The sequence below is a fragment of the Balearica regulorum genome, chromosome 5 (genome assembly GCF_011004875.1).
Source record: "Balearica regulorum gibbericeps isolate bBalReg1 chromosome 5, bBalReg1.pri, whole genome shotgun sequence".
Lineage (NCBI taxonomy): Eukaryota > Metazoa > Chordata > Aves > Gruiformes > Gruidae > Balearica > Balearica regulorum.
This window is the reverse complement of record NC_046188.1, coordinates 35,075,546-35,102,430: the sequence shown is the minus strand read 5'-3', so window position 1 is coordinate 35,102,430 and position 26,885 is coordinate 35,075,546. Positions and strand designations below refer to the sequence as shown.

Here is a 26,885-nt window from a genome sequence, read left to right as displayed (position 1 = left end):
GCTTTATAGTGTTCTAAGATAAAAAAAATGTTTTTCTTTACATTTATATAAATATATATTTTTATGCATACACATACATAAGCATTTCAATTTAAGCTAAACAGAACTCATAAAATCACACTGAAATAACTGTAGACTTTAATATTGTCCATCCATGATTTTACAGAAGTTATATCACACCTTTTGATACCTATATAACTTTTGCTATGGAACTAATATGGTTGTTCACATGCATCAACATTAGACACCTGCTATCAGTAAAGTCAAGTAAGTTGGTTTATATTAACCAGGTAGGAGCAGAACTTCAGAATATTCCTTCTTGGCCTAGAAAAATATAACTCTTAGATGGAGTTCTCTGTCAAGTGATGTAAATCTGCACATTGTATGATAAGCAGGGATAAATTAGGATCTTCATTCAGTTCTATTGCAAATGTTTTCTCATCATGAAGGTTTCACTATAACAAGTAAATTCCTCATATACTTTTTGGATAGCAGCTTTCCTTCTAGAAGTTCAAAATATCCCACTGTGCCACTCTTGTGAAAATCCATCCTTCTACAAAACTAAGGGTTGGCAGCAAGACTGGTATAAATATTTTGTTGGGGTTTTTTTAGACAGATTAAAAAAAGCCTAGCTTCCTATCTTATCCTTTGAATCTTGCTACTATTGGAAATTATTTATACTCTTCTGACAGGACAATCCAAAGAGCTCCTAGGATGATGAAAGGAATAAAGACCATGTATTGCAAGGGGAGACTAAAGGAATTGGCTTGTGTGGAAAAAAAGAACAAATTCAATTCTCTAGAAAGGGATTAGTTAGAGAAACCCTTCAGAGGTAAAGTAAGATATTATTTAGACTAAGGCTAATGATAGTCAAGACACAAGCAGATACGTGGAATGGACATATTTAGATTGTAAACTAGAAGAAAATTTCCAACCATCAGGAAACTAAGGTTCCAAAATAGCCTCACAAGAGGAGTAATGGGGTAAATAACCTCACTGGCTTTAGAATGGCACCTTACTACTTTACAAAAGAGATTTCATGGCTACCAATAAAAGGGAACTAGACTGAGTGACTCAAAAAGTCATTTCTAATCCTATGTTTCCAAATTCCACTTCTTTCTTTGGGGGGGGTGGGTGGGTGGGAGGGAGGTGGGGCAGGGAAGGTTTTATGTAGAAAAGTGAATCATTAATGTTGTGTCAGATTTTAAAAGGAGAAATAAGGTAAGGTGTTTATATTCTCAGCCATCTAAACATACATATGGAGGAGAGCACTAAGAGAATGTACAAGACTAGGTTCAATTGCAAATAAATACAGTAGAGTAAAAATGATGCAGTGGCTTTTATTATTTCATGCCTGTGAAGTGCATACCTATACTTTCTTGGTCTTGCAGAAAGAAATTTTAATAGTGGCGTCCAATTTATATGCAGATACATTAAGTTTCTATACAGGTGAGCAGGCTTTGTAAATTATGTATATTAATGGGGAAAGATGGGAATCTTCTGTAAAGCAATTCAGACTACCTAAAATGGGGCAGCAACTTGACTTCTGACACAGATGGTCTGAACAGCCCCACAGAAGTCCCTTCCTTCTGTCATTCTGTCAAATGGGGGGCCTACAACTGGGAGTGGAAATAATTCTGCTTCATTTTCCTAAATAAAATCTGTACAAACATAAATAAGGAAAGCCCCTGCCCTGAGGATCTTGTGACAGCATTTCAAACATTTTCAGGCACAGCATTTCAAACATTTTGCTATTTTATGGGAAGTTAGCCACTTCCAGTATGGAAAATCAAATCAATTAAACCTGTACAGTATTATAATAAACAATATATTTTTGTGCAAGTATGTTTGCGTCAACATCATTACACATGTAGTTGTGATGGAGTGAAGATGTAGTTTTATATAGACAGGTGGAGATGTACTTTTATATATTCTTACTATTACAAATTTTGTATGTAGTCAAATAATGCAAATAAAACAACTAATATATGTTACTGTTACAGGACCAGAGCTCTAGTTTATCAGTATTCTTTCCTCCTTCTTTAATTAAAAAGATTTTTAAGCCCCGTTTCCTAAGAAATAGCATCCTATTAAAAAGAGCTTACAACTTAAATAGCTGCTTGTCTTTATTGTGGGTCCTACCGATTATGTTGTACTTTATACAACAACAGAGGAGAAACAAACATTAAAATTAGATGAAGTAAAACCACAGAGATAACAGTAAAAGACAGCTAAGTCATCTAATTTTATGTCTAATTTGTTTATCAAAGTATTTAGATATTAACTAAATTGATTTCCTTAAATATAGGTAAGTGTTTATACTGAAGTTGCTTACGTGCCTCTTATGTAGCATTTCATGCCAAAGCTTACTTGCTAGATACTATAAAATACCAAATAACTGAAAGGAAAACAGAATTTCACTCTTATCGTCAGGAATGTCATTCACATCTGTGACTAGTTGTGTCATCTGACACACAGGTGTTGTTTCTCTGCACAGAAATTAATTTTTCTTCTTCTTTCTTGTTCCCCAATGGGAAACGAGCCCCTTGGTCCAGAGCTCAGAAGGGAATGGAATTTCCAACCTGCAGCATTTCTCTGAAACCACTCTCGGGCTGTGAATCTCTCCTTCTCTGCTGGTAATGGAATCCCACACACAGCCAGCCTATACTAATGATTTTAGTTGCCTCCAGCACCACTTATGACTAAGTGCAAAACCCTCTGTTCTACCTTACTACACCCCTACCCTGCTGAACCACAAGTGTAACAAGATAACCAGGCCTTTTCCTTCCCAGGACTTGTTCACAGTGGAGCTAATTATACAAAAAGATATGAACACTTCCTTTGAGAGGTAGCTATAAAGACATCATCTCCATCTCAGGAGCTAAAACTGCTGCACAAGTATCTGTATCCAAACTAGCTGTGAGTTCCTCCCCGTATTTTTACAGTCTGAGGGCTGGAAGGGCAGAAGACGATAAACTTTTAAAAATCTGAATACATATTCTATTACTTTAGAATGTATTACACAATGCCACCCAGTGTTGTCAGAGTATAAAAGCCTGCTCTCAGAAATGAGTTCATTTTGGGTCACATCTGAGAAATTTACAGTACAAGAGTTCTTGTTCTGCAAACTCTTAACCAAGAAGAAAGTTTGAGTTGAAAGTTAATGATTCTGTGCCAACACAGTGCAAACCCCGTTCTAGTCAAGGGATCGTTCCGCTGTGGGTGTGTCATTCCTCATGTGCAAGAGCTTGGAAAGTTTTGAAACGTTTCTTCACCCCTCATGCAATGCACCAAGGATAAAGGGTGGGTTGCTTCTATGGAGCTTCAGTTTTGACATTATTGTACGTTCCTAACTCTTGTAACTATATTTGGACTTTTTAGTTAGCTAGGCTAGTAAAGATATCTTTCCCTGATTTCTTCCCAATTGATTTTCCTTGTCATTTCCCGAAAAGTATTCCTTAGATGTGTAGGCTGTCTGGTTTCATCTATTACTTTGTGTGTGAGAGAACCATACAGTGAATGACAGGCATTCTGATTGCCTTGACTGTCTGACAGATTCCTGTATCATTGGAAATGCTCTACAAATCCTTTATCTGGCATGTTCTTAAGGGATGCAAAGCTGTACATCCACTTCCTGAGAAATCCATAGGACTGGTCTTGGATATAGCAGCACATTACTTTTCTGGATATTTCAGCAGGGAACCTAAGAATATCAGTGTAGGTTTCCTGCACAAAACTTCAAACTGGAGTTAAAAAGGGAAGATAATCTCAGCACATTGACCTCATTTCTCTTCAGTGATGTCTCATAAAATGGGCACTAGAATCACCCTGATGATACCACATTATTGTGTGACAGAGCGTGCACAGACAAGCTGCAGAACAAGCTCTCAGTAAAGAAGCATATACATACATTAGATCCTAGGTGACTAGGAAGATCTTCATACTCTTTTATCTAACACACATTTAAATAGTTAATACAAGTTATGACAAGAAAAACTCTAGCTGTTTTTGTTTTAAACAAAAAGGCTAAAGCAAGTTATTTCACATATCATGAACCAACTAAATTCTGAAAACATACATTGGTGTAAGATATATTGCTCCAGGGAGATGTATCATAAACTTAGCATAAGGCAATATAAACAGAAATTTCTCTTGAAATATAAATGAAAAAAAAAATTGTCAGGATTCAGGCAGGTGGTTTCTCAGAAAAAAACTGTTTTCAGAGAAAAAAAAAAAAAGCCAACAAAAAGCACCAAGTCTCTCTGGCTCCTAGGTGGTGTTGAACTCATTCCTAACTGATAAGCTTCTGATCTTGTGGACGTTGGTATTGATATACCTTTTTCTGCGATTCTTAGCCTTTTCTTCCAAGTCAAACCGGATTTTGCCAGTTTTGCTCAATGAGGCATGGCCAATGCAATTGTGGCTTCTGGTTCCCATATTGCTTGTCCAACTTTGTTCCTTGCTTTTTTATTAAAGTGAAGATGAGATGAAGCCATGATCTTCCAAAAGGACATGATAATTTTCACTATCCAATGACTTGGATGAGTCTTGCGAAGAACAAAGCAATCTTTCACCTCACCAGTCACATGTCACCTGGACCAAAAACATGAATATTTTGGCAAAAAAGAATGAGATTCTTGTCTTTGTGCAGGCCAGGTACTGTGCAAAACATCAATTCTAATCCATCCAATGAGGTTCATATGTTTTCCAGTATAACATGCCTTCAAATTACTATTCTAAATAACTTGTTTCTTTCAGCAAAATATGAATTGTCAGTCCCCTGGCAAATACACTAAGCAGCCTTAAACAGCAATTCAAAACAAAAATCAGAACTGAGAAAAATAAATTAGGAACTTACTTCTTTTCATTTGTATTTCTACACTCTTTGACATTGTGCATTGATTTTTTTCTACAGACTCAATTTTTCTGAAATCTCGATAATAAAAAACAAGATACAAAATTAAGATGTGGCTATAATTTAAAAAAACAGCCTCAGTTTTAAAAACATTTTTTCTAGCAGTTAATTGATAATGTATCTACTAAAATTTGAGTTATTAATGTCCTGATTTACAACCAGACTTACTCTGGATTATACACTTTCCGAGTCCAGTATTTGAATTTATTCCTCAATTACTAATGCAATTAATTGTAGCTATACATTAGCTATTTTTAACACATCAAGCTCATAGTAGAGGAGATTAAGAACTAATCAAAACCCAACAAATTATGGTATGCTATATTTAAAACATCACATGCCTGATTAGATATTCTTTGTAACTGAATTTTCTAAAGAGCCTACAGGAATGAAGACCCCAGTGGGCCCTTTTACTTCCTTTTGAAATGTGCTCTGATGTTTACCCTTCACATCATGCTAAGATTGTTCCAGTTAAGAGGAACTGGCATGCTGAATTCTCTTTTACTATATTGCAATACTGGATGACAGGATAAAGTTGTGCTCTTGCTTGCTTGCTAGAGAAAGCACTTCTAAAATGAAGGATGTGCATCTCAGAATTAGTCCAGATTTCAAATAACATTACAATTTGAAAGAGTTTGGATCTGGGTTCAGAATGACACTTTGCATTTTGAAGTTTTCAATACTTAAAAATTTGCCATGTAGTCAGTATGTTCTCAGAGAGGCCATTTTTAGCATAAAGTAGAGATACAAGAATATATATTGAAAGATTTAACTAGGTTCAATAGAGAAGAATACCAATAGAGAAGAATAATCATTAGCAATAACTTTAAGAAAAATTTTATCAGTTAACCTCAGTGTTAAATGGCATAGAGTTATTAAATGTAAAATGACCTCATTAAGGTGGTCATTCTTTTGTCAACCAATGTTTCCATTTAATTAAAATATTCCCTTATTTACTAAGCCACATGGAGATCCTGGTGTTTTTATTCAAACACATTAAAATAGTAGATCTGCTGAACTCTTTTTATCTATATATTTTTTCAGCCTAGAACAACCAGACATTACATAGGTAATATATGCAATATATGAACAATAAATATTATTTTCCATTTAAAATAATAAATTAATTCAGAGAAGTAATTAATACTGATCCTTTGGTAAACCTTTTAAAAATAGCTTTTAACTAAAGAGAAAACACCTCACAGGCAGGCAAGTTTTATACATTTTCAATGTTCTATTGCTTTCAAGAGATAGTCAGTCAGTTCCATTCACTAGATGAATATTATTCTTCTCTATATAGCAGTGCCTGATCTTTTTGCTGTATGCTACTGTCCCCTTTTTAAAAGCTCTTTCTCTAATGGCCTTTGATATTTCCTTATAGAACTTTTTGTTCTTTTCCTCTTTCCACTTTAGTTCCAACACATACTCAGGCTGTAAAGGGGACATCTATTTAAGATCTCTTCAGAGCCTAAGGATATGTATTCTTCTTTGGGCCAATGCGGAGTGACACAGCTTCTTCTTTAATCAACCATTACAAAGCTCAGAAACACTGCTGATAACATCTGAAACTTTATGTTCTTATCTATAGTAATCTCTGAAAATTGCTTCTTCCAAATCATTACTCCTTTGCACTGCTGCTGAAAGGTATGTAGTGGAGATTGTCTCTTGAATATGTAATGAAATATTGAATGCAAAGCAATTTAGGCTCTCACTAAAAGGGCTTTTTTCTGTGACAAATACATACATTTTTCTTGTGAGGGTGAAAGTAGATCAAAATAGGAGGATGTACCATCTAGTCTGTTCTTGTCTTAATTTTTGACACCCTGTAGGAAAAGAATATTCAGGCCTGTGCATTATCTCATGCACTCAGCAAGAGATGCACCTAATTGGTTATGGTGTTCACCCAAGAGCAAGATAGAGGTCCACATCCCTGTTTTTTCATTTGAATGCTTGTATATTTCTACAGAAAGGTGGAGTCTATCTGTTAAAGAAATGTAAATTTTCCATGACACTTTTCTTACTGTATAAGTGTTTACTTCACAGGAAGCCTTGTCTGCACTTTTAGCTAGAACGAGAGGAAAATAAGTTGAGTTTTCATGCCATGGATTTGCCATTTGAAATATAGGTGGTCTTCCTTTACACAAAACCTGGACTGAGAATGGGACTGAAGCTATTACTCATTTAGAATTAATGTTTCAAGATCTATTTGTTTTCATTTTATTTATTTATAACTTTCCCCCATTTTCAAACCAGATAGAAGTGCTTTCTAAAGCACAAACCTTGGCTATAAATGAGCTAAAGACTTCTGGATGTCACAGTGTTGTAGCATGTAGCATTAACATTCAAGTTAGTTTAGTTAATTAACTCATTTGAAATCCATCTGTCAAATGTGCCTTTTTCAGAGTCAATATAAGACCACAGCTGAGTTAGCAAGTAAGTTGGCGAGCAAAATTTGAATAAACAAAATACAAAAAGATTGCAACACAGATTTATCTTTACACAGTCATTCCCAGATGCCATAATTAAAGTAACTTGAAGGGCCATCCGTCAACTTACCACTCACTGCTCAATACTAGGTAAAACGAAAACATTGGCACTTGCCTTACATGATACCTCTGAGAAGCATATGCAACAAGGAAGAGAATTGTTTTACTATAATTAACTTATCTGCTAAAATTTCCAGGTTTTACCTTCTCTTTGAAAGGAATGGTATCAAAAGCAGAATGACCTCCTTTGTTAAAGCATATGGCAGGTGAGCTTCATGGAATACTCTAACATGAAGTTCATGAGCATACAAATTCTGGCTTAAAACCAATACTTCAATAACCATCTGAGAGAAAACACTTCTCAAATGCACCTGTGCAACCTGCAGCACCTTACAGTGTGAGAAAAGTTCAGGTCTGACTGTTCAGGAATTCTGACTAAATAGAAACTACTTGCACATGACTGAGAAAGAAAGTTAAAGAAGAAACTGGTATCTAGTGATGAGATTAATGTTCTCTCTTTTGTCAGATTTTACAAAATCACTACCTGACAGGCACAAAGATTTCCCAGAAGCACACTTTAAAAACACCTATCGTATCACAGTTTCTAGAAGCGCTCATACATGCTGTGTCAAAATCAAAGCAGAGCATGTAAAGACAGAGTAAAACCACAGCTTAAAAACAACATTCCCGCCTTTTTTTTTCTTAAGTAGGGCAGTAAGTGTAATGCTTACAAAGTTAGCATTTTGTAAGTGTTATAATGCTTATAATTTTCCATAATAAGAACTTACTTTTTTCTAACTAGCAAACTGCAACTATTTGGGCTGAAATTCTTCATGCCACTGTTTGCCACTAGCAGGGTATTTTGGTAGATTTCAGCTACTGCAATGAAACCATCTCTGAGAGTAAAATCAAGAGAAAATACATTGCATTGTCTGTGTTAAATTACATTCTAGATTTCTGTAGACTGAGAAGATTAAATAATAGGATCAACCTATGCACAGTACCAGTGGATATAATCAATCTTTTCATGCTTTGTTAAATTCCCCAAGATGATGGTGTGGATTTGCCTGCCCTGATTAAAACTTGTTTAATCTGATAATTTTGTAATGACTACAACTACTTTTACCAAACAGCAATTCACAGTTGAACTCTTTTGTCTGCCCACACAATGGTCACACCTTTAGTGTCCAATGCAGGCATACCCACAAGTCATTGTTCTATGATACCGTGGCTTGAGGAGCTATTCAGGTTGATTGTTCCTGGACTCCTGCGGTAGTGCATGTCCCCCTTCTAGGTTAAGCCAGAGCAACAGTTTGTAAGTCATTCTGTGAACTGGAGGACTTAACTGGTTTATGTTAGAAAGAAAACATGCACGCGCAAGGCAGATTGGCTGACTTAGTTCACAACCTAGTCCCACAGTCAGCTGTACAGGTACGAGGCAGGAGACGTGAACTGCAGTAATGACTGTCCAGGCATGGGAAAGACGGCAATGCCTTAGACTGAAGGCATTACCACTGAAGCCCTGTGTAGTGGAATTAGAGCCTGTGGGGGCTATCTGCTAAAGCAAAACTGAGAGGGATAATAACAAGGACTGGTAGAGCAGCTAACAAGTGACACCAATTCAACCACATCGTCTAGTTAAGTCCTTTGCATTAAGTTGCAAATCAGCACCATTTCAGTTTCAACCCTTAACAGTCACCTTGAGATAAAACATTTCTTGGATAAACATCTCTACTTGTTAGGGACAAATCAGGTGAAAAGAAATATGGTCTTTTGCTACAGCTTAACCTAGTGTTATAGAACATAATGGAGGATTTTATATTAAATTGCCTCTTCCATACAGGCATACTCCTCCTCAATCTAAATATCACTCAAGACACAGGAAAAAGACAAGGCACCTGTGGTCTTGCAGCAGTGCTGAGTTTCCTCAGCAGAAGTTAGTGACAAGTTGATTTGAATATAAATTTCTAAATACTTGGAAAACCAGATTATGGATATCTTAGATGGGACACTCAACATTACTTGATTTAACTGTTTGGGTTTTACTCTCAGTACTTTGGTATTCCATAATCAGTTTTTCTTTCAATCTTTATTAAAATGAATTAAGTAATAACAACAGAAATTATAAAATGGAAGCTAATTATTCTATATTCAGTGCAGACTGCAATAAACTGTAAATAATTAATGGAGCAGTATACTGCAGAAAATAGCAAACTGTTTATAGGACCATACAACTATCAGACCTAAATTATGCTATGGGTCACTAAATCTAATTTCCTGTAATTGCAGCCAACCACATAATCTAATCCTTTTCCTAAATGTTTCAAATTGGTCTTAAGGATTATTGAATTGCTTGCTCATAACAGCAGAAGCCACAACCCAGCCACCTCTGGATTTTACTGACCATTTTGCCAGAAACTTGTAATGCTCAATCTGAATTTATTCATGGGAAGTTTCTATCTGTTCTTGTGGTAATGTTTTCCTTTAGAATGAAATATCATATAATCAACTAAATGCACAAAGATTTTTATAACAGACTGGAAAAGAGCCGAGAAATGGAGCACCTCCTTCCGTAACATTTGTTTCACTATGAATTCATCGTTCTTGAGCTTGGATGCCAAGAACTATTGTAGATGAGATAGTTCCTGCACATCAGATAACACAACTGCTTTCCAACACTACTGTAACCAATGTCATCTAGTACACTTGCCTCTTCCACAGCCGTATCACATTGGTGACTCATAAACCTTTCTGTGATCAACCACTCACTACAGTTGTCCCCACCACAGCTGTTTCCAGTCAGCGAGCTCACAAATTAACAGAAACTCTCAGTATTAGTCCCAAAGAGTACTTCTACTTCATACTATTAAATTTCATCCCTTGTATCTTTCTCCAGTCCTTACCGTCACCCAGGTCTTCCTGGATATTGCAGCCTTCTTCCGTGTTAATGGTAGACCTAGTTTTTGCTATTGGCAAACTCAAGTATCACACTCTTGTATCTCCATACTAAGTTTATTAATGAAATTATCAAACAAGAACTATTTAAAGACTGACCTTTGAGGAGCTCCAGTAATCATACTCTCATAACTTTCCCTTTCAATGCCACTTGTTATTTTCCTTTTAGCAAGCTTCCTCCCTTGCAATATAGTGCTTTCAATAATTAGTGAGCATTGATTATCATGTGAACTGAATGCACAGTCATGAGGCAGGAGACCTGCAGAAATAGTATGTTCTTACTTAGGTAAAGACTGTCTAATGATGCATGTTTACCTGGAGACTAAAGTAAGGATTTATATAAATCTCGGGAATTTTTTTAATAATCAAAAAATGTCTTTTTCTACTGTACTAACACTATTTGCAAATACTACTGGAATCTGATATATAATACTAAGAGGTATGGAGTATTAAACTCTAGGTTTTTGCTATTATTAAGGCAAAAGTTTTCATTTCATAAATGATGAAATATTTTTGATATTTCATTTTGAAAAATCATGCCTTGTTTCATTACTGAGCTAAATTAAAAGCAATTGAAAAGACCCAAATGTTACATGGAATAAATGAATACAGTTCTTAATGACTCACAATGAAGTATTTTTTGTGAATCCAAACTAAGAAAAACATATTTTGAGTTAAAAAAAAAAAAGTCTTTTGTATTGACATAAAATGTATGTACCTTCTGATTGTTTTTATTTTGCAATATATCAAAAATAAAACTTATTTAACTTACCTCTAGTTTTACAGGCAGCATGAATTCTGGTCTCTTCATATGCCAACACCATCACTTTGCAGGTTTAGTGTTCTTTTAACACAGGTTTTTCAGGACACAATTTAAAATTAAATACCAGTGTGGCAGAGACAGCTCTGGTCTTAAAGCTCGGATTGTGTCACACTATCCACGAGCATAAATTTTGGAGAAGGTTGGAATAATGGAGGAGTGATAGTGCCTGCAAATCTCCCCAGTCTCTGCAAGAAAGCATTTCATACAGGGACAAACACAGCACCATGTGCATAAACAAGCCTGTAGTTCTAAGATGAAGACATAGAAGTGTATATCAAAAGCCATATGCACATTTGAGGTAATGTTTTTGTACTGGTCCTCAGAAAAAGCTAGGAGAAGCTTGAAACAATGATAAAACCTGATTATAGGCAAGCAACAATGTTGACTGAGTGGGCCAGTGGGGAAAAAAATAAGTCAAGGAAAATCACCCAGGAAACTATTGTATTACACACATATGGCAGAAATAAAAGTTGTTTACTGAAACGGAAAAAAAAAAAGTCATACATATCACTTAGGGATTGCGTACAATACAACTCAATATTTATTGGAAGGCATAAAATGTCATGCTGTTTTGCATAACTACCGGTAGAAACATTTATTGAATAAAAACCCCTAAGGATTTGTTCATTATGTACTTTAAAAAAATCTGTTTCTAACAGATACTTTATATGTCAGAGTGTCACATGTACCCTAGCAACCAGGACGTTATTGAAGTTCTACATACAAATGCATGAGTCATTTTAAGAGATGTAGTAAGTCTAATAATGAATGTTTAATGAATGGCAGAATCAGTAACTACAAGTTAGATTTTATAAATGTACAAAGGTTGGTAAATTAATTTTGTTCATAAATTCATAAATTTGCTGATAAGAAAGGATAAATATCTGTGCTATTTATTTTCAAAACAATGCTAAGTACTATTTTCTATGTTGTCAAGTTATTTCGCCTTTTCTTTTACTTTCCCTATTTATCATCTAAAGCTTTTCACACAGCAACTTCACTCATATCAGTTGTAAGGATCTGTTCTAAAAACATACATCATATCTCTCTTATCCTGCCCAAAACCTGAAAAAGAGTCTTTTCTGCTCCACATACAGCTGTGTGGGTACAAGTGTCATATATCTAAGTTACAGAAAACATCCATGTAGTGTATTCTATATGCCTTCCCTGACACAAGTTTCCTGATGCTTCAGCTCTGATCTTCAACGTACAGAGCCATTACCCATTTTTTTAAAACAGTGTGTTCTGTAGTTACTGCACACAATTTGCACAATGTGCTGCATCAAAGATCATCACAAGGCATTTGGGAAAAAAAAAAAGTGGAAATAGAATTAAGCCCCAAAGTAAAATGTCTTTCCACCTAGGGGATCTGAAAAGGTCGTGTTTCATGACAGTACCATTGCATTCATTACAAGGTTGAACCCCAACTACTTGGGAGTCTTTCCTAAGCAGCAGTCTAAGTACAAAATAGCCCATTATAAAGTCTACAACAACACATGGTTTGCTTAAATAAAAAGTAAAACCACATTTTTTTAAGTCTTGCTTGAAGTACTCAACATATTATATAAATGCAAGGTTCAAGGTTGAAAAGAAAGAGCATTCATTCATTGTAGGATGACAGTTCTCACATTCCTAGCGCAAACAACATATTTGCTTCTCCTTACTACTCCATCCTCTGTTCATCAGCTTAACTGTACTAATTGCTACTGCATTTCATGTTAATTTGCATACAGCATCAGTTAATGCCAGCTTAAATTTTTTTTTTTTTTTTTTTAGTACTCAGCTGTTAATTGATGCTGTGTATACTAGGCATATCTTGTCGAAGCTTTTTTTCTTAAAATTCCTTTTATGAATCAGGAACAAATTCTGATTAGTTATCAATCAGGTAGAAAAATTAATCAGAAGTTGCTGAACATTGGAAATTCCTAGAACAGTGCATGAAAGAGAAACAGGCCTTTGTAAACATACTGTACATAAGAAGGAGACCTAAAAGTAACTGGAGGAAGGAGGTGGCTTTGTCTATATAAATCTTGTTACTGATTTAACATAAACTGGGAATGACGGACATCTAATCCAAACTAAACTCAAGTTTCACTGACTGTTCCTCATAATTTGCACAGGCTTTGTGGGATCACTGTTATATTAGTCCAAAGCACAGCACATATCTTTCATGCAAACTGAGACTACGTCAGTTATGGTTAAGCCAAGGATGGCTTTTTAAAAGTTCAGAACCCTTATTTATAGACGTTAAACTTGAGGCACAAATCTATTATTTTAGTCTGTGCTGAAAGAAAACCAGAGGTAAACAGCATCTCAGAGAGGCAGTGTGAATGAAAACCTGTCACTTTTTCTGATGTAACTGAATCTAGGGTGTGGTGCACACTTACTATCTTATCATAGAACCCATCCCTTGGTCTGTTTACAGTAAGGTACTGAGCAAGCCAGGCTTTTATAGCTCTTTTGAACACACTGAAAAAATTCTACTATAGTTATCAGCGCTTGCACCACCAGCAGCATCAAAACTAGACAGAATTTCTCAATGCAGTTTTCACTCTCAATTTAGAAAAAGGAGAAATAGCAAGACTGTAATTCACTCTTAGGATCCTTGTGTTTTCTGAATAGCTAAAGAAATAAGTGCTTAAGAGAAGAATCCTTAAGAGTGCTTAAAAGCAGAAGAAACTAGTAATTTGGATTAATTCTTCATAAGGAGTAATTTCTTTGATTTTTTTCTGCTTTTAAATGATCCATAAAAAGATGTACCAGTTTAAAATTGTCCACAGAGTCGATAAACAAATCCCCTCTAATCTGGAGCAAGATTTCAAAAAGTTAGCTGTGAACAGCTCTATTTGCTGGCGTATTGGTGACTGTAGTCCTCAGATGTTGCTTCTATTCTGGTTAATTATACAATAATCAGCTAAAGGAATGCTACACTATGTATTTGAATTGATTTCGAGAGTCTTTCATGGCATCAGCATGCTAAGCACTGTAAAGACATGGACAAAGTGCTTGCTCCTGTTCTGACCGAACTGTGTCTAAACAGGCAAAAGGGGAAACGGGAGATGACAATTTGACCAAAATTGCACAACTGACTAATAGCAAACAGAGGAATCAAGATTTCCTGCATTTAAGCCTGATAAGCAGTGGATCAGACAGCTTTTTACGTGTAGAACTTACAGGAGAAACTAAATACGCCATTTTTTCACTTGCTAGAATGTGGATAGCATATTGGATTAGGAAACACAATTTTGGGTTCTCTGGTTTTGCCTTGTTTTCGTCTCATTTCCTAAGGAAATGAAACTTTTGCAATCACGGTGGGTGTGTATGAGTGCCTCCACGTGTGTTCAAGTACTAACTTTTGAACTTGTTGGCAAACTGTTGCAAAATTGGACACAAAGTATTGGTCTCAAAGACAGTGTAATTCAAAGGTATTGGTCTCAAAGGTAAGGTAATACAAATATCGTGAAAATAGGGGGACAACTGTAGATGCCAGACTGTAGCCTGAGAGCAAGAAAATTCATGTGATAGACATCCTACTACTTTAGCTTCGATGTTAACAGAACTACTCAATGACCTCTTCAGTTAGGTTTTAGAGTTTTCCTCTGTATTAAGAAATTTATTAATTAAATCTCAACAGCAAAATGAAATCTCATGAAACAATTCAACATTAGGAACTGGAGCTTAAAGGAAGAAAGCCAAATACAGTATTATTCATAATAAAATACTGAACTAGAATAACTGCTCGTGCATGGCTGGCATGTGGCTCTCTCCTTCAAGCCTTTCCGATACATGGGTATTATGACTTTATGAATAGCCACAAGACCATTCAGATTTCCTCTGTGCTTCAGTGTGTAAAACTGGTGGTAGCAGAAAGCCCCACAGCTGTATTTAAAGGAAGAAGGAGAAAACAGAGATGAAAACTGGGGTGAAGCTATGTTCATGATTGAGAATATTTATGTTACTGATCTCAAACATTATAATTGGGCAAGGTCTACTCAAAAATACCAGTGTAGACAAGGCCTGACTGAGGCTCAGGGAAGGCAATGATTCAACTTCTAACATTAGAATATGCAGTTTGAGCACCTGTCTCCTGTTGGAACTTATTTGCTCCTTTACAAGCATTGCTTCTCTTCCTAGCTGGTGAGATACCCTGCCAAGAGTGTGTGAGTGAAGCTGGAGAAAGGGCACATATGTTTCATTTGAGCACTGCTGAGCAGGTCATAAATTTTATTTCCCTTTTTAAAACAAGGGCTCCAGTATAATTCAGTTTTCCACCCTCGCTAATGTGAGCAGCCTTCGACCAAACCAAAGCACACAACTTCCATTGTGTCACAGACATTCACTCAGCGTAACCATAAAATGGAAGGAGAGAAGGAAGCTGAAACTCTAAAACCTTTTTATGTCTGATGGGCTAGAGAATGTTTTTATTCTGGTTGCTATAGTAACGAATACAGATAAAGCTGATTGCGCAATCACTGCAATTACACTTTTAAAGAGGGTGGTACTTTCCAACAGTAGCACTACAACGGCAATGAGAGAAAGTGATATAATCAAAGAAAGATGGAAGCGTAAGTCAACAGCATGCTTATGATGTGTTTACTGGATTATATTTGAGAGAGGAAGGCTGGCTCTTGGTTAAGATGTTAGCATCCTATTTTTGACATCTAAATTCAGTATTTTGCTCTTCCACATCTTTCTTAAAAGAGGTATAAGGTTCTGAATTTCAATCAGCAATTACTCCTACAAGGTGCTACTATCTATTTTTTGCCACATATACTGCAAAAAAGCTGAGGGATCTACAGGCCTATTTTGTTCAAGAGTTTGATCTGTTTTTTCATTGCCACAACCACAGCCTGAGACAAAAGCACTTAAACAACCTTCCTATCGTAACACAAATAGTTAGCACCTTGTAAAATAGTGATTTGAATATTGGTAGAATCTGACATGTCCATTTAAACACAATTTTTCTTCTTTATCGTCATTTCTCCCTACTAGGGAAACACGCAGTAAACTTTTTTGTCCATGTTCTTAGATAATATTCTGTAACTGATGCTGAGAATAATAGTGTTTGGCATGTTCTTAAAAGCAATGTAAAACAATCTGTGTTAGGAATACTCTGACTCATTAGTCACACAATTTATTAACAATGTTTTTCCCTCCTCCTTTTTGTTTTCTGACCTTTTAAAGACAGATACCATTAAGTTTAAACTCAAATTTTAAAATGTGGTTGTATTTGACAAAGAAATAGCACACCACAATTTTTTTTTCACCTGTGAGTCATCCTGAACAACCATTAACAACCCTTCCCTTCAAAATTCCAAAGAAGTGATAAAATAGGACAGGTAGATAGGAAGAGAGAACACACACCCAAACAACCACTTTTCAGACAGAAATAGAATCCCTAACTTTCATTACTGCATTATTTTCAGGTTGTCATAAGACTTCACTGTTCATGTTTATACCACAGGATTTTAGAAGCTTTCAAAAGTGTTAAAGAAAGGTACTCTTAACTCTTTTTTACAGATGATTGAAGGGGCAAAATAAAAAGCTGCAAACGATTTGGATAAAAACTTCTAGTTGAGGCTACAAAAAGTTTTGGATACTTTACCTAACCCTCTTGTAGCCTGACTACCGGAAATGTTAGCACTAAAGGTGCTCAGCCTATCTTGACAATGGTGCATTGTTTTCTAAATTAGATGTTCACAGAGACACCTATAATTAGAGACTAAGTTCCTGAACCTAACAATGTACTTGGGCTATGGCTTTACAAGAACGCCTTGATATTGCCCCTCGAGGAGCTCCTAACCAATAAGGATTTATTTTAAACCAGAGGATTTTCTGCCTGTCCCTGTTTGGCATTTTAAAGTAAGAGTGGGTTTGAATGTGTTTGCTGAATTGTGCCTAAATACCTTGAAATGATTTGATTATTGATATGGTACTGAACATTGGTTTTGGCATATATTCACAGCTGCGTTCTGTTCAGTACCGCTATAGCTACTCTCCCTGATTAAAACTGAAGCCAGCAACAGATAATGATTCTAATACAGAATACAGACACTAATGCTTGACAATATTGATGTTCTGAGCTGTCCTTTAAAACAAGAAACAATACACATTGCTTTAAAGCTGGGAAGGTAAGGAGGTATAAAACTGGGAGAAGGAAAAGATCTCAGGAGTTCAGGAAAACTCACATCATTTTAGGTCTACGTAACTGACGTTTCCCTGTATTCATTTTACATCTAGCCACAATGGACCACAAATGAAGGTGGTCCATTATCTCTCTGCTTACTCAATATTTTCTTTATTGCATTCATCTGCCTGATCCTGTTCCAAAATAATTTATTGCAAAGTGTCTATTAAATCCAGCAAACTGAAGAACAGGTTTTACATTCTCTTCATGTAAGTAGAAGTCTGATGGTATCAACATCTATAAAGAGTCTGAGCAAAGTTTTGCTTGTATTTTGGTCACCCACCTCTTCAAGGTATTTTCTCCATTCATTCTTAATAACCCTAAGAACTACAGAGACTGACCGGTGCATTGACCGGTCCTGATGGATATTCTTCAGGGACAAAGTAGAAATTCAACAAAGTAATGTTGTGTGTAACAATTTTTGTAAACAGCTTTGAAAACACCAGGATTTATTCTAACTAGCTCCAAATATGGTATGAAATATCAGTTCTGTTCAACTGAAAAGGTGTCAAATAAATTCTTCAGTCAACCACCCTTCCTTTTGCAGTACATGTGGAGCAAACAGCCTCCAGGTCAAGCCGTAAGTGTACAGACTAACTGAGAACAAGAGAGCATGAGAGACAAATGGAGTTCTACAAAGATTAATCTTTCCCTTCATGCATACATATGGCTGGTAAACTTACCGTTTTCAGCTAAGACTATTTTTTTCTTTTAAATAACGGCCAACTTACTGTTAAATCTTGTATCAATAACAGAAGACAGAAAGCCCTCGGCAGTCACTGCTATTATCCACAGCCACACTGCCTTTGTTCTTAGCCCTGTTCTGCTTCCTTCTGATCCCCCAGCACCAAGGCCTCGGGTGAGCTGCTGGAATGGGTTTGAGGGAAGATGCTCTTCCTCCCCTCTCCTCTCACTTCCTCTCTTCCTCAGCTGACTCACATACTGAGCATACTGACAGAAACAGAGAGGGGCAAGTAAAACCTGGTGAGAAGGGAAAGGAGCATTTCCCTTCAAGTGATGCAAAAGGAAAGAGAGTCCCTCAGCAGAGGGGAAGTATGGGCCTTGTGTAATAAGGCCTATCATGTCCACTTACATTTTCAGCACTCAGTCCAGCGTTCAGTTCAAACTGGCACAACCTTGCACTTCAGGGTGAAATCCCCTTGGAAAAGTTTCCTGCCCTGCAGATGAGATCAGAAAGGGCAGAGAAACACCACTTCCTACACACCCACATCCTGTGAAACCCCTGAGATTACTCCTCATTTCTCCTTACCTCAGCTGTCACTCCTGCCTCATCATACAATCTCTACCACTGACTTGGTCACTGCAAATAACAAGGCCAAAATCATTAATATTGGCCTTGAACACTGCAGCAGTAAAATTAAATTTTGCCACCTCAGTTTGGAAATTTTGAAGCAGCTCTGTCAGAAACAAACCACATGGAAATCATGTCTACATTTCTTTCCAACTTGAAGGAGCACTGTAATTTTGGCTGCCATTTGCTAAATAGAAAAAAAAATATTAAGTAAATAAGACATTAAACAAAAAAACCCAAACAACCCACCCCACTTGTGTCAGCCCAAATTTCATCCTGTGATACTTTCAAATGGACTGTTATACCCACAACAGTTTATCTGTGAAACCACTTTTAAAAGGTTAAAACAACACGCTTCATATATTTCTAGTGAGTGGTGTCTTGCTTCTTGCTGCTGACCAAGAGATATCCTGTAAAGGAAGTAGCTAATCACTGTCTCCTTGGAAAATGTTTACAAAGGGACGTTTAGGATGATGTTATCTACATCCTGTTTAAGTAGCTGTTTTGTTCTTTTGAATCAGATGGCGAACCAAAAAGAAGCATTCTTATTAGTATTGTTACGCTTTTCCTTTCTGTACCTTGAGTCTCACTGTTTCTGGACAGTAGTTATTTCAAGGGTATCAGCTGTTTTTCACCTTATCTATCTGTACTTTATATATATGCATTTTAAGAAAGAAGGTTGCAGCAGGGTTGGGGCTTTTGGGGGGAAGTGGGAGGAGGAAGGGAAGGAGATTAATTTTTGTGCAATTCTTATCAAAATCAATTGGTAAACTGTATGTACACATAAGCATCCTGATGACCTGAATTGAAACTGATCAAGTATGTTAATCCTGAACGACATAAAGGAAAGAAAACTATTTTACTATGGACTACTGCAAGGAAATAGAAGCTATGATGACAATGCTCTTGGACTCAATTATAGTAAGTAAAAGCTCTTACCTTCCCCTGATGCCAGAATTAAATGTGATTTTTTAGTGATACAGAATACAGACTTCAGTAGCAATACCACTAACTTTCACTGTATATTTCAGTATCATAATAGCCCCACTGTGTGCTATTTCTGAAACAGCTGGACATTAATGCAAGGCAGGCAGATGATCCTTCTAGGCAGATGACCAGTGCTTACTGTATTTCAGCATTCTCCTAAATAGGAAAATATCAAAATCTTTAACAATTGAAAGGCTGAGGTACTTGTAGGACGGAGCCTCAAAGCTACACAAATTAAAGTGTGCTTCTACTCAGAATAATGCCACCAGCTAATAACATTTTTTGACTTAACAGACTTGATGTTTTTATGTATTATCAAGATATATGTTCACTGCTTTTCTTACTGGAACAATTAACTTTAGTTCACTGTTATTTAAAGTCTTCCAGATTAAAAACAACAACAAAAAATAATCTAGCAGTTTCAGTTACACATAGCTGACAGTGCAAGACCGTTGCCAATCAGCAGCTTGCAAATTATCTGTAAAAACAACTAATATGCCTAATAAACTTAGGCATAGTTTTTAAAGTAAAGTTTAGACTTTTTGATGACATTTAAGTCCTTTAGGGAGTCCATGGTGAAAACAGAAGGAGAAACTAAGTTATTAAAAATTGTGAAATACCTAAATTTTCCTGGACTGGCTCACTTAATCTTATAAGATTTGTCTGAAAAGAAGAAAAAGGGAAGAGGAATTTTGCCATTTTGGGCAGAATTCATCTCTGCTCAGAATCCCAATCAGAGTACTGATGAAACTCAGGTACCGGTGCACTGTATGCACTGCCTGATGCATATATCCATCTACCAGCATCAAAGTTCCTGGACTGAATGCAAAACCTCTAACTCGGGTTGCAAAATCATGCACTCATGTACACTGTGCATTACTGGAATATATGAGCACTTTCACAAGCATAAATGCAATTATTTTCAGAGTACTATTAAGCAATTGTATAAATTCTCACCAACACAGCTGTAAGTCAAGAAAAGACTTTATCAATCATCTTTGTGAAGTACAGCAAGATTGTTTTTCCCATTTAAAAAGGGGGAGCAGAGGCACAAGGGAAAGGCCACAGAAGTTGCGGTACTTGAAATGAGACAATGAGGACCTTTCCAAAAAACTAATTAGGATTACTTAGTACTTTGCATGATCCAAATACATGTTTTTACTTAATTTTCACTAGTGAGTACTCAGATTTCTGTCATTTCTGCAGATAAAAGAACACCCAGTCAGCATCCAAAACCTGATTGAATACAGTCAATAGATGTATTTTTTTTTCAGCATCATCACTTGAAGGGCAAGGGACTCTAGAAGAGTCCATGGAAGATGCACAAGCAGTTTTTAATTATCTTATCCACCAGGCTACAATTTTACTTCTACTATCGTCTTTCCTAGTGACTACAAGCCATCTACCTTCTGTCACCAAAGCAGTTGGAAATGACAACTCCCATCAGTACGCCTTCTTATCTGCCCCTAGTACATATCCATGCTATGATCTGAATGGAAGCAGGGCTGCTATGAAAGAAATTGCATCTTAGTTTATAGTTAAAGGTAATATTGACATCCATACACACAATGAGACATGAATCTCCTAATTCTGCAGTACACAATTTTTCAAGGGGCATCTCTACATGGTAACAGTGTCATGACTGCAGTTGCTTAAAGACACAGTCAAGACAAGATCTATAGGTAGAGATAATGCCTTTTATTAGAGCAATTGGTATAATATAGGAAAAAGTAGATAAATTTCCAGATGTTGCCATTTTTAAAGTTTTGTAAAGCTTTCAACATAATTTCCTACAATATTCTTGCATTCGGTTTGGGACATTGAGGTCTGGATGGGTGGACAACTAGACATTCATCTAGTAAAAAGTTGTTTGAATGGTTAAGCTCAGAGGGTATAGGTTGTATCTACCTGCAGGCTGGCAGTGACTAGCACAGGGGTCTATCCCCGGACCTGTCCATTTTAACACTGTTATCAACAGTCTTGGGGGGGGCAACATGATGCACTCTCCCTACATTTGCAGGCAGCACCAAATTGAGATGACAATTCAATACACTTGAGGGCAGGGCTGCCATCCAGAGAGACCTAGACAGGCTGGAGGAATGGACTGACAGGAACTTCTATGAAATTCAGCAAGGACAAATGCATAGTCTTGCACCTGGGAAGGAAGAGTTCCTTGCACCAATGATGTGGGCTGAGGACTGATCAGCTGGGGAGTAGCAGTGCTGAAAAGGAGGTGGAGGTCCTACCAGGCAGCAAGCAGCACACGAGCAAGCAGAGTGCCCTAACAGCAGAGGCGGCCAACAGCACCCTGGGCTAGATTCACAGGAACAGAGCCAGCAAATTGAGGGAAGTGGTTATGCCACCTCTACCCAACAGTCTAGACTGAGTCCAGTTTTGGGCTCCCCAGTACAGGAAGGACATTGACAAACTGGAGTGAGTTCACCAGAGGGCCACTGAGATTGTTGGAGGCTGGAGTGCTTGCCCTGTGAGAAGATGCTAAGGGAACTGGGCCTTTTCAGCCTGGAGAAGAGATGGCCTCAGGAGGGATGTAATAGCAGACTGAGAAGGTTATTGAGAAGGAGCCAGGTTCTTCACAGCAGTGCATGGCAGGAGTCTGAGACAACAAGTGAAGATATTGATTGGATATAAGGAATTTTTTTTTTTTTTTTAACCACGAGAGCAATCAAACATTGCCAACAGGTTGCTCAGAGAAGCTGTGCAGTCTTCAGACTTGGAGGCTTTCAAGATCCAACTGGATAAAGCCCTGAGCAACCAGACCTAGTCCCACAGCTGGCCATGCTTTGAGCAGAAGGGTGGACCTGAGGTCCCTTCCAAACTCAGTCATTTTGTGATTTTGTGATTCTCTGCAGAAACCCTCTTCAAGTCTACTCAAAACCTTGTCTTCTTCTAACTATGCCAGTTGGTCTGATAAAAAGATATTGCCTTTACCTACCAACTATGTCTTGCCTATAATTTCCAAGACTAAAACCCACAGATGTTCCATCAAGTGGCAGCATGCTTACACCTACGTGGATCATTAGTAGGACTGGACTCATTCAATCCATCCCACAGACCTTTGGCATTTGAACTGACAAAATGACTCACAATAGCTGTAATGATCAGCCTGAGTGTTCACTGAGAGTGGTGGGGAATCCATAGCTGGCAAATAACCTAAGAAATGCTCCAAAACCAGTGAAACCCAGGTACTCCATGCTCCACTCTAGGTTCTGACGATTTTCCTAAGCTTTTCCCTCTTTCATGAATTCTAGTCTTGCCTCTTGTCCACCTTGGTCAGCTCAAGGCTGACTGCTGGACATTAAAAGGTTTAACAGAAGCAGCCATTACAGAAGATCAGTATAGAGGTAGATTGGAGAGGTAGATCTGTTAGTAGCATAGCTACTAACTTTGTAAGATGTCTTGCATATAATGTACACAAACCTATGGTCCTTAAACGTAAGGAGGCAGTGGCTACTGGGTGCTCTCAAAAAAGCCGGAACCTTAGAGGTACCTTATTGACAAGCCAAAGCACTCAAATAAGATTAGTCCAGTCTTCTTCGACCTGACTTAAAGATCATGTTTAAAAAGAGGATTCACATTCTTCTTAATTTACTATCCACACTCTCAATCCTACAGTCTTACACTCCCAGGTCCCGTTCTGCAATCATGAGTATGAGTTTTATTGCCTCTCAATTATAAATGAAGGCTGTAGTTGTCCAAAATGTCACCCTAGAACATGCACCACGGAAGGTAAAGTCACAAAAACTAACACTGTTATAGGTCACATTGCTTCAGAAAGTGGAACGTTCCATCCCTGGATACTATGGCAAAGATGCGTCGAGAAAAATAGCAAGACAATTACCATTGTCTGAAAACCTCCATGGGGTTATCAGACCAAACCCTTCACTAACACTACAACTTTCTAAAAATAGGAATGTTTGATAAATCAGTGAAAGCACCAGAGCCTAGATCATCCTGATCAAAAGTTACGATCCAGGCTTGGAACAAGACGCTAGAAATGCTCTAATAGTTGTAACAGATATCAACACTCACACCAACAAAAATTGTTCTAACTGCTACAAACTTTAATTATAACAGGGAAGTACATTTAGATGATGCCTTAAATAGGGCTGCTATTCCTATCAGCTGATCATATAGGACAGCCACAGCTTTGGCGTATCACGGCTCAGATGAAAGAAGTTTTTTCATGTGCAATTGCTAGCAGGACCTTACTGACAACAACTTGTTAAACCAAATGATTCTGATTACTACCTAGTTTGCATAACATATGTTAACTTTTCATACAGTGACACTTCATAGCTTTCCATTTACTACCCTTCTTTCCAATTAAGTTAGCAAGCTTTTCTCCTTTTCTGGAATTACTTCCTACACTAGACTGTCTGGCTTGCCTTTCTAATGTTGTCTGCTGACCCCACTACCTAGCAGATGCTCTATCAGCGCCAAGGAACTTTCTCATTCATGAGGCCACAAGGACTCCAAAAAGGTTTCGGAATCAGGCTGTGATTTTACAATGCTCTATGTAAAATAGATCTAAGTGAAAGCTACTGGAAAAATGTGTGGTCTTGCTCTCTTGCCATTGTTTGGTTGTGGCAGCAATTGAGCCAATATGATTGGGTCGCGAAAGGAACTAAATAATTGATACTGTATGGCAGAACACATATAATTTTAGTTGGGTTGGGTTTTTTGCTTTGATTCATTTTTGTGTGCAACTCACCATGCAGTTGTACAAGCTCCACTAGTTGGCACATTGTAAAGAGCAGGAGTATGAAACCAGGAAAGACGGCAAATTAAATGAGCTTAAAGTAGATATGAAAGAACGGCTTAAGAAAACTATTTTTACTCCACTTCAGGCCCAAGCTAGGTTTGTGGACTCGCACTAACTTGAAGGAAGAAAGGCATATCCTGAAGTACAACAGAATTTCAAAGATCTGGTTTGTGCTGAGGCAGTAAGTTGGTCCCTTCACTTGGTTCCAATGGTAAAATCTAGTGTGTAAGTTACCATTGTTGCAAGATCTTCCAGGAATCTGAGTACAACAGTATAAAAACATCTGGCTGGTCATGTTCCCTGGGAACAATATGGCCCATCCTAGCCATCATCATCTTGCAATTCTGTTAGCATGGCTCCTTTGGGTCATAAGTTATATTTTAAAGCAATCATCTACTGATTGAAGCCCTGAGAACAGAAGAAATATCTTGACTTCCCAGAGAGCAAATCTCTGATCCTCTGAGGACACAAAACAGGCAGGAATCTACTTTACAGTGGGAAACCATTTCATTTGAAGAATGTCACATTCAAGGATCAGTATAGCAGACTGCTGTGTGAGCATGTAAGTTACAACTGAATTGTGTATTGTAAGATTTACATATGGATTACCTTCTGACCACAAAGCTAGAGAGTATTCTTTCTGTCAAACCTCCAGTTATTTGTGTGTGTATGCACGCACATGAACTTCTCAAGGAAAAGGTGTTAAAGAGGCAAAGATAGCTGGGACATACTTCTCTGAAGTAGGATCCAGCCAGGACATTGGCTTAATTGCTACAGATAGTATCACAGACCACATAACCTGTGGTCTTGGATATCTATTAATGTATTCGTGCTTCTTAAACCACAGTGACCTTTCAGCTCTATGCTAGGAATGAGCTTAAAACTTACTCAGAAGCATGTCACCTATTGAATCACTGATGTGATTTCCAGGAGTACGCAGGGTTTTTCCTTTTACCTGGAGGTCTTCAGCAAAGCAAAACTCAGGTTTGCACAGCTCCTGTTGTGATAATGGTAGTTACCACTGCCTCTGAGAAAATGCCAGTGAGCTGCATCCTTTGCAAAATTGATCATTTTGGAGACCTAAAGAGAAACACGCCCTGGTTGTTGGTAGAGAATTACTTTGAATACCTGAACCTTACCAGTTAGTCTTAAAATGAAAGAAACAGTTTATGAAAACCGTCTGGATCTCAGTGAGAGGCACAACGGCATTATGATGCCTAAGTAATTTTTAAGAACATAAACTGAGCTCACAAAGTAAGCTGTTGACAATGCAGCAGCCGAAGCGCTCTGTGACCCAATACTTTTGTACTGCTCCACTGAGTGTACTTCTTGACAACAGATGGTTTGGTCATACCGTAAGTGACAGGATATTGGGTGAGTTTGCACTTTCAGATTTTCTGTCTGGTCATTTCTCCTCAGCAGTGAGAGAGTTGTCAACGTGGAGTGGGAAGAGCTCTCAGAAACTCCTCATTACGATACAAGGACCATGAAAACTACTGGGTCCCCTTTCCTTGCTCTGCGATTAAACTGGAGGGGCAGCGTAAGGTGCCAAATAAGCACAGGGGCTTTAAAATAATAATAATAATAATAATAATAATAATAATAATAATAATAATAATAATAATAATCGTCAGTGTGGGTATCTCAATTTTGTGCCCCCACCCCAGCATCGCGCAGACGCTTACTTCCAGCTGCGTGTATCGCGGAGGGGGGGAGGCGGGGGCGCAGCGTGTTCCCGCCGAGGCGGAGCTGAGTGACCCGGGCACCTTCCCGTCAGTCAGGCCTCTCGCCAGGCCGCGCTGTGCCGAGGGGCCGTTCCCCAACGCGAGCGCCCGCCGCAGCCGGCGGCAGGTAGCGCCACGGCGGAGCCCCCGCCTGACACCCCACCCCTCAGCCGGCCGTTGGCGAGCCAGCCAATCAGCGCCCGCGGGTTCAGGGCGCGCGTGGGTCCACCCCACCCGCAGTCACGTAACCCTGGGGCGGGGGGGTGGGTACGGGGGCCCAGCAGCGGCCGGTGCCGTGACAGGCGAGGTGTCGCCGCGCCCGGGGTTTGGCCAGGAGCTTGGCTGCGGTTTACCTTCCCCCCGCCACAGGTGCTCCGGCCGCGGCTGTCCTCGGCCGGCGGGGGCCGCGGGCGGCCGGGCGTGCACCGCTGGCGTGCCGACTGCTGTGAGGCACGCGTGAGCCCCGGCGGCTCAGCCCGCCGTGGGCAGGGGGCTTGCCCAGAGGGGAGGGCCTGCCCTGCCGGGCCGAAGTTGTGCCGTGGAAAAAGTTGCGGCCGCTGTAGAGCCAGGCGGTGTGAGCAGGAGAGCGTGTTTGGGTACCTGGTAAATCCGGTGGCTTCAGAGAAGAGCAGCCCAGCAGCTCAGTACTTCCTTCTGCCGATAAGATCTTCGCCTGCGCTCGTCACGGGTGGCGGCTGCCACTGCCCCACTTG

At 38.4% G+C, this 26,885-nt stretch overlaps 1 protein-coding gene and 1 long non-coding RNA gene across 2 annotated transcripts in view; one reads left to right on the top strand and one right to left on the bottom strand.

Annotated features, from left to right (window-relative positions):
• Positions 1-1,794: 1,794 nt before the first annotated feature.
• Positions 1,795-26,885, bottom strand: LOC142602039 (uncharacterized). Its single transcript, XR_012835673.1, has 3 exons — positions 26,773-26,885; positions 25,337-25,528; positions 1,795-4,593 (listed from the first exon to the last, which is right to left on the bottom strand). It is a non-coding gene; the product is annotated as an uncharacterized LOC142602039 (long non-coding RNA).
• RASGRP1 (RAS guanyl releasing protein 1) overlaps positions 19,384-26,885 on the top strand; it is a 51,811-nt gene continuing 44,309 nt past the window's right edge. Inside the window, exon 1 of the mRNA XM_075754116.1 lies at positions 19,384-19,599. The gene's annotated coding sequence lies outside the window, so the exon portion shown is untranslated. The remainder of the gene's footprint in view (positions 19,600-26,885) is intronic.